The following is a 9,542-nucleotide window of genomic DNA, read 5'->3' as shown; positions in this document are numbered from 1 at the left end:
GGGGGGGGGGGGGGGGGGGTCTGGAATCTTGTAAAAGATTCAACCTAGAGGCCTCAGGCAAACTCCCTGCTCTGAGGCTTCTACCATGCTGGTGGGTCTGCTCTAATAAAGTTTGCCATTTACATTTTCTCTCTCTCTCTCTCTCTCTCTCTCTCTCTCCTCTATCTCCCCCTCTCCCTCTCTCCCTCCCCTTCCTCCTCCCCCTCCCCCTCTCCCTCCCTCTCTCCCTCCCTTCCTCCCTCCCTAATCAGCAGCTTCCCATCTGACACTTTTCCCTTTTCAGTGGACCTCATTCATAGTCCTCTCATCTGTGTCTCCCTATCTGTCAATTTTGCTTTCTTCAGGCTTCGGGCTTTTGTCTTTCCTAGACATTAAATTCCTTTTTCCCACGGAGTGAACTCAGCAGATTCCCTAGACAACCAACCCTTACCCCAAAACTGTAACAGTTGTAGGGGCTGTTTGGGATTTGAAGACGTCTCTGCCAGTAATTGAAGATTCTTGTCCTGATATGAAGGCTCCTGTTGGGATTCGAAGACCATAACCGAAGGTCAGTCTAACTAAAAATCACAAGGCATACTCAGGGATGACGATGAAGGTCTAGCACCCGAGCAACCTCACATGCAAAGGAATTCCACTTGACTATGATTCGCATGGTTGAATTCATCAGTCAGCCCCTCTTTACCTTCTAGGAAGAGAGGGGGGCCTAATCCCTGTGGTACAAATGGCTTTGACTTCATACACATAAACAGAGCCTTCCCCCAGTCCATAATGAAGGCAGCTATGGCAGGGGTTATACCACCACTAAGAGGGGTTGCCAACTGTCCTTCAGGAAAAGCCAAACCCCCATGTGGGAGAGTTTAATGTTACCCTAAAATGTTCAATTGACCTTTATCTCTGTGATGCTTGGATATAGAAACTTGAGACAGATTCATGAGAGATACATATCCCTTGGTTAAAAGACTTCTAGTACCTCATCCATACCCTCCCAACTGCCTAGTCTACAATCTCTTCTCTTGGCTTATTCCCCATTACCAGTTCCCCTTTTCCCAATTCTGTGGTTTCACCTCAGTCATCACCCACATTACCAGCTTTATTCCTTTTCAACAATACCAAGGAAATTAAGATAGAGGGCATTACAGTCGCTAATAGTGTCCATGGGGCATCACTTGACAATCTTACAAAAACCACTGAGGTTGCATTTCTCTTAGATTCTCTATTAGATGTCTGGTTGTGCCTTCCACAAAAAGAATAGGATCTAGTTTTCTTTCAGGTTTGGCCTGTGGTGTCTACCCTTGCCAGGTATTACATTTGATACATGGGCAGGGGCATCAATTGTTGGGAAGACCCTGCCAATAAAACAATTACAAGACCTAACTCACTTATAAAGTTCTCAAGTATTCACTCCCCTAAGTGGGCGTCTGCTATTATATTGATTGTACAGTTACACTTTGATCTGTCGTATAAAACTTATGTTAATCTAGATGTAGAAAAGACCATTTCTCTGACTTTATCCTTCCACGGGGCTCTGGTGTACAGTTCAGCCTGCTCCATAGTTACAGATAACCTTGCTAAATAAGACATATTAATTATGTTGTCCAAGAGTTCTCTTCATTAAACATGTCTCTCAGTGCTCCACATGAGGTGGTGTTACAAGATACCAGTGGTCAAACTCTGAATTTAAATTGAATGATGAGAAGTTTCTCACATTCTTGAGGCAAACCGATGCTCTTCCCGGTGATGTTCACCTTGAGATAGACGAACAAGTCACGGAAATTATCAGCCTCCCTGAAATTTATGACAAATCCTAGGGATAGTTTCTGGGATGGTTTTCTTGCTTTTTCCACTTCACTAACAGGGGTGAGGCTGCCCCCACTGCTTTTTAAGCACATTCTTAATAGGAGTTATGCATATTCTGATGCCTTCACTTCTCCTGTGTCACAGATGTTACCTCACCCACATAACACATTCTAAGAATGACATTCCAAAGAGATCAGCTGTGGCTACATTGAAGATATCCCTCATCCCCAGGGATCTCAACAGGGAGTTCAGCTCATATTTCATTTCGAGCTTGAATCTGGGGATACACACTCCCACTTCACTTTCCACCATGTTAGAAGGGTTGGTCCACTCCTGAAGAGTCCTCACATTCAGCTGCCTTTCTATCTAAGAGTCAAAACAGTTAAGCACACGTGAGCCAAGTGCACAGCCTCTGAGTAACACGGATTTGCTACTGTAATTCTCAGTGGAAATAGTCCCATTTCAGGGCTTGCTTTTCTCCCTAAATCATGCGCATGTGCTCTCTACTCTGCACTTAGCCACATCTGCCTTTTCTCGTCTGCCACTAATCTGTATTCCACCACTGACCTCAGCGGGAACTTAAACTCCCTCAGCATTTAGGCTTTTCCTACATGCTGACTGACCCTGAAGTCACTATGTGCCTCCAACCTGAGTTGCTCCAAACAATTCTTCCTGACCTCAAATCTGAAACTTTGAATCATGTCTTCTTTATGAACTTAGTTCTCATGTGGCTTCTGGGATGCCAGATCCCCTTGTCTGCTCTTGATAGCTTTACTCTCCCCTCTGTCCCTCTTCTCTTTCTCTGCTTGGCTGCTCCTGGGGCTGAACCTAGGTGTGCTTGCCTGGTGCATTTATGTCTCTGCCTGGCATTTTAATTCCCAAATACAAACTTAGATTTTGTGAAGTATTCTTGCAAGTGCTTTCTCTTGTACATCAAGCTTCATTATTTTTTGTCAGTCTTCCATATATCGCCTCTTAGATATTTGATATCCTCTTAACCAGCCCTCTCCAGCACCAAATACATGGTGTGTCAATTTCATCATTATGTTGCCCTGGAGTTTTAAACATTATTTCATAATCTCCCTATAATCTTAATATAAAATTCAGTATAAGATAAAGGTAGACTTTATTTTTCCTTTGGTTAAGTTTTACCTGTCACCTCATGAAACAGACCCATTTTGCCTACCTCACACTTGTGACACATTCCCATTTGTTCCTTTCTATGCCTGGGCCTCCTCACTGTGCCTATCCATCTTCTACTCAATTGGTGAAGCTCACATTGAGGTTATTCTTTACAAAAACTTCACTGCCTTCCTCAAATTTATACCTTCTGTATCAGCATTAGACTTTATTCAAAGTCTAAACTCCCTCCAGACTGCTGTATGGCTGTAAACACCTTCTGCTCCAGCTGACCACAAGCCGCCATGACCTTGAGGCCCTCTGATTGTCCACACCTTTAAGTATGGCCGTTCCCCTGGTCACAATTATGCTTCTCTTACTGCAGCTGTCTCTGAACTAGCACCCACCCTACTTCTTAATCCAAATGCACACAAACTTAGCCCAGCTCTTTCATGAAGCCCTCTCTACCCTCCCCACACATTTGTGTCAATTGTTTATGCCTAAAGTTAGCACACCCTGACCTAGACACAGGCTGGCTTGGTAACCCTGACTGTGCCCATTCGATTGTGAGTCAGTCTTGCAGGCTTCCAGAGACATAGCTGTTCTTCTAACAGTCATTCTATACTTGGGATGTGCTGGTAGTTTGGAGTTAAATGGTGTGGTCACTCCTAGGCTTCTCTGTTCTATGAAACTTTGGCTGCAACCAAGGAGAAGTGGTTGAACCCAAATTCTTGCCACCACTTTGACCTTTCCTTCATGGTTTTGGTAATAATTTCCTCATGTAACCAAGATGTTAAAATGGCTAGCCCATGAATGCAAGCTCTGGATGGATCAAAACACTACCCTTCAGAGTAATAAAGGCTTCTTCAGATTTATGGGATCTGGGAGCCTATCAGTATTGTAATTTCATACTGAGAAAGATGTCTATGGTGCATCTAAGGACAATATGTATTTGTATTTATACTTTATGGGATTCCACCTCTACGTGCTTTTTAAATGAATGAATTGCTGATTTTCCCTAAATAAATAATTCTAAAGCACAGGGGTCATGACTCTTCTATTACTTCTGGGATCATTTCACTACTCTAGTCATGAGTCCATGACCTCTACACACAGTTGAGTTTTTCAGACTACTAATTATAAATTTGAAACACGTAAGAGTATGTGCACAAATGCACAAGCATGTGTCAGCTACATACTGACATTCTTTCATGTTACATGTTTTCTGCTAGCTTGTTTTCATGGAAACAGAATGATCATGCTTAGAATGCTGTTTGCACAGGGAAGCTCAGGGGCTTGTGTCTGTGGCATCTTTATGTCGACCAAAGTAAATCTTCCAGTTTGATACATGAACAAACACTTCTATGAACAAAACTATGAATAAAACACTTCTATGAACAAACACTTCTATGAACAAAATAATTATAACTAGATAGTATAGTCACATGTGAGTGTATATGCATGTGTACTGATTTTTAATAATATGAACATCTGTGTTAGTACTCTAAAGTAAAATATAAAGTATGGTCTCATTCGTTTCCTTTGCACAGATTATCAAGCTTTTTAATTTTAAAATAAATGAAATTTAGAGACTGTATAACTGTAAGCTTTGAACCTAAAATCAAAGCCAGAGATGCTAATCAAAATGAGTTATATGGCAACATTACAAAACAAGATTATCTTTAATCCAAGTGGAAACTCTCTAGAAAAGAAAAACACAGTTTATCAAGTGTTCACAAAAGTACCTATAATGTACACAGATAGGATGCAGATGCACAGCAGAGCATTAGAAAAAGAAAAGACCAGAGTCTCCAGTCACATGCCCAGGCAGAAATGTTGCAGATACTTCCTAAGTGAAAAATAGAAACCTCAGCAACCCAGAGCAGTATTTTCATGAGAGCTAACTTGTCCTTGAATGATTATTACATTCTCCAACTGTCACAGTCTGAAAATGAAATACCACACTCGGGTGAAAGGGAGCTTTCACTGTCTTTCTTACCTGACATTCATTTTACCTTAGAGCTACATGGCACTCACCAGGACTATGACAGAGGAAGGGTCAATTATTCCCTTTCCAAAGAGGTTTGTGACTTTTCCTTGAATTAAAACAAACAGGAAAAAGAAGTAATTTTATCTGAATTTAAACTTTTTATTATTATTTTGTTTTTATTATATGTGTATAAGTGTTTTACCTCCAAGTATGCAAGTTCACTTATGTTGTACAATACCCGTAGAGGCCAGAAGAGGGTGCCAGATCCCCTGGAACTAGAGTTACAGACAGTAGTTAGCCACCATGTGGGTTCTGGTAATAGAGCCTCTGTCTTTGGCAAGAGCATCCAGTGCTCTTAACCACTAAGCAATCTCTCCAACCCACAGGATTTTAACTTTTTGATAATACAGATTTCAATAGTAGTAAAAAATTCTGGGTCTTTTTCTACAACTAATGATAATATGAGATGCCAGAAGAACTCTTATTTCCTGTCTTAGAATCTTCCACATCACAGAGAGTTTAGTCAACAAATGTGAAATGCTTTGCCATTTTTAATGATCTATGAAGTAGTATCTTAGTGATGACTCAGTTTGTCTTACAACTAGTTGCATATAACACATTATTGTACATTATTACTTATTTAGAAAAAAATTTAAATAATTTTTGTACCTTAGCTTTAAAAGACCAACAAGTTGGCTCAGCAGGTATAAGCTCTTGCTGAGGAAGTCTGAGGACTTGAGCTCAGTCAAAGGAACCCAAGGTGTAAATGGAGAAATGACTTACAAAATTGTCCCCTCTCCTCGACGACAGCACCTTGCCACTCATGTGCCTGTACACACACACACACACACACACACACACACATCATAAACACATACACAGAATAATTTAATTTAATTTGAAAAAAAAGATTATTTCATCTTGTGTGTGTGTGTGTGTGTGTGTGTGTGTGTATGAACATTCATGTCAGTTCATGTGTGTGCTCCAGAGATCAACCTTCAGTGTCAATCTTCAGGTGCTATCTACCTTTATTTGAGACAAGATGTCTTATTGGCCTGGAACTCCAAATTATCCTGGCATGGTTAACCAGCCAGCCCTAGGAATTTGCCTGTCTCACCTCCCAGCCGTAGGACTGCACATATACTCCACCTCACCTCACTTATTTACATGAGTTTCTGGGGTTCATGCTCAAGTCCCCATGCAAGAACAACAAGACAAAAGAGAAATAAGTGTAAAAGAGCATTAAATAAAATCTCTAGAACATAAAGCTAGAATAGATAATATAAATAAGAAGTGATCTACAATTTATCAAGAAAATAAATATTTCTTAGGTATGTTCATTGAAAAGCCTGGCAAAAGTCATTGTCAATGAACAATCATTTCAATGACAGTCCCTGAATACCATTTTACATTGAAATAATTCAGAACTACTTGTCTTCAAATAGTAAATGCCAGATAAACTTCAATAAATGCCTCAGATTCTAAAAATTTTTCAAAGTTGCGTTTCTTCAACAGAGAAATACAAAATTGTATTGAAGGAAATTAAATAAGTAAAAAGCCATTCTCTCCAAACGTATAGAATCAGTACAATCCCAATTAAAATTTTTGCTGGCATGAAAAATGGAGGATGATGAGCTAATTCTTTAAATATGTGTTGACATTCAAAGGATTATTAACCAAACAGAACCTCTAGAAAAAACTCTAAGAGAATGTTCACTTCCTGCCCTTGAGATGTATCATATAGCTGTTGTCACTGTAGCATTGGCATGAGAGTAGAAGAAATACACATGGAACAGAACACAGGCCCAGAACAAACTCACCCATATACGGTCATATAGTGTGATAAAATCATGTTATAGTACAGTAAGGGAAGAATTTCCTCTTGAAATGGTGCTATATCAATTAGATGTCCATATGGAATGGACATATAAAGTGTATCTAACTTATAGTAAAACAATAAGGCCTCATGACATTATTTTCAAGAACTAGGAGACGGTAGAGCTTTCTTTGAAAGTATTCAGAGCACTACTATAAAGGAAAGAATGATAATATTTATTCCTTGGAAATTCGGAACTTCCATTCATTAAGTCACCATTAAAGGAAGGGAGAAGCAGAATGAAAACTGGTAGTTCTTCGTGAGATATACATTCTTGAGTAAAGGAAGCTTAAAATTTTATAAGAAAAATGTCAACCAAACTATCCTTCTGGATACACAGAAGAGTTTTAACAGATACTTCACAAAAGTGATATTAAGCATTTTTAAAGTGTGCCATCATGTAATTCAGAATGGAAACACCTTTAATTAAAATTACAGAGAGTAAAATGAGTAGGACTGACAATTCCAAATATGGACAATGTTAAATAACCAATAAAATTCACACTTGTTAATTAGGCAAGTAAAATGATACAACTACTTAATAAAAATATTTGATATCAACTAAAAATGAATGCACATATATCTATGATTTCATCCCAAGGAACATGCCTACTAAATTTATGTATGTACAATTTATGTACAATTATGTATACATAAATGTACCAAATCTATTGATCAAAATGTTCATAGTAGCACCATTTATCAATGGCCCAAACTAAAGCACTCTAAATATACATTAACACTAGTAAATATACTTCCAATAATAAAGAAAATATACATAAATAAAAATAAAAAAGCCAAGCAACATACAAATAATCACGTTTGAATTTCACAAACAAAATATTGAAGAGTTAAATGCATACTGTATCACTGCAAGTATAAATGTTAACACATGAGAAGAAAGTGTTTGTTTTCTGGGAGGGTACATGAGGTAGTCTTTCATTGTCCCTTCCTAGTAACTAATCATTTCCCTTTTTGACCTAGGTGATAATAATGGGTGCATTCCCCTTATGATAAATCATCAAATAGCATGTATACTCTAATTAATTTTCTATGAGTAGGTATATTTTCAATCAAAAATTTATTTTTAGAAATGAAGATTTGAGGATCATATGGCTAATTGTAATGTACAAATGCTTTTTGAATCCTGATTCAAACAATAAAGAGGTGTGCTGTGTAGTTTCAGTTGTCAGCCTGACACACTTCGAAAAAAGGAATCTCAACTGGGGAATTTCTCCCATCAGACTGGCCTTTCTTTTTTTTTTTTTTTTTTTTTTTTTTTCGATTGTTGAATAATGTGGGAGAGCCCAAGCCCTACTGACAGTAGTGTCACTCCTGGGCAGGTGGTCCCAGGCTGTATAAAAAAAAAAAACAGGCTGAGCATAGGCCAGAGGAGCAAGCCAGTAAGTGCTCCTCCATGGTCTGTGCTCCAGTGCCTGCCTTCCAGGTTTGGGCCTGCTTAAGTTCCTGTGCTTGGTTTCCCTCAGTGATGGACTGTCACTTGGAAAAGTGACATTAAATAAACCCTTTCCTCTACAAGTTGATGTTGGTCAGTGTTATCACAGCAATAGAAAGTAACTAGAACAAGAGGCTTATAAGAAATATGAAAAAAATCACTGAATATTTATTAATATTAAATGACTACAGATGTCATAGCAGTTTTGTGGTTACATTAAAAAATAATCTACATTTTGGGGTCTTGAAATACAGATCAGTAATTAAAAGCACTTGCTACTCTAGCAAAGGACCAGAGTTCACTCCCCAGCACCCACATCAGAGGATAAAAACCCCCTCTATCTCTACCTCCAGGGGATCAGAGACCACTTCTGACCTCTTTGGGCACCTACACTCATGTGCACATATCCACTCACCAGCACACATTTGTACACATGCACATGATTAAAACTAATAAATAAATATATTTAAAAGCAATCTAAATTTTAATTGGAAAAAAGTGGATATGTATATTAGAAAAATCAGCCTCTGGAACTTTGTCAAACAGCACTCTTGCCAAGAACCACAGAACTCTTGGAGCCACCAGGATTTGGTCCCAAATAATATGGAAGAGGTTGTGGGGATAGGTCAAGAGTATGTATGACTATGCAGCAATAATGATAATCAAAGAAGAGGATAAGAATTTGAGAGGAAGTGAGTGGGTGTGGGAGAAGTTATAGAGGAACGGGTAGAAATGATGTAAACACAGTACTCACACATAGAATTCTCAAAAAATAAATAGGACTTAAGTAGTAAAAAGATTGTGGACTTCATTATTATCATATGTTAAACTCTAAACACTGTTGTGATTATCAGGAAGATTAACAGAGGACTCTAAGAAAGAGAGATCTGGTTTCCTTATGGACCAAAGATATATAGTTCTCCTACACCATCCCTGGACTATGGTTTAATGTTAAAGAGTGTTAGAGTGTTTGATAAGTACCAATGACATCATACCTCACGTGTGTCTTCAAACTCTGGTTTTAAGAATTCCAAACAGTGGTCATGGTATAGGACCTAGAAAATCAAAAGGGACTAATGGACTACAAAGGAAATGTACAATCTATAAAATCTGAGACCAGGGGCTGGAGAGATGGCTCAGAGGTTAAGAACACTGACTGTTCTTGCAGAAGACCTGGGTTTGAATCCCAGCACCCAAATGGCAGCTAGCAACTGCCCGAAACTCCAGTTCCAGGATATCCGACAGCCTCTTCTGACCTCCACGGGCATAGTACGACATGGGTGCACTGACCTACATGCAGGCAA

This window comes from Nannospalax galili, unplaced genomic scaffold (assembly GCF_000622305.1).
Source record: "Nannospalax galili isolate Female #2095 unplaced genomic scaffold, S.galili_v1.0 scaffold298, whole genome shotgun sequence".
NCBI classification, from domain to species: Eukaryota; Metazoa; Chordata; class Mammalia; order Rodentia; family Spalacidae; genus Nannospalax; species Nannospalax galili.
This window is presented reverse-complemented; position numbering follows the sequence as displayed.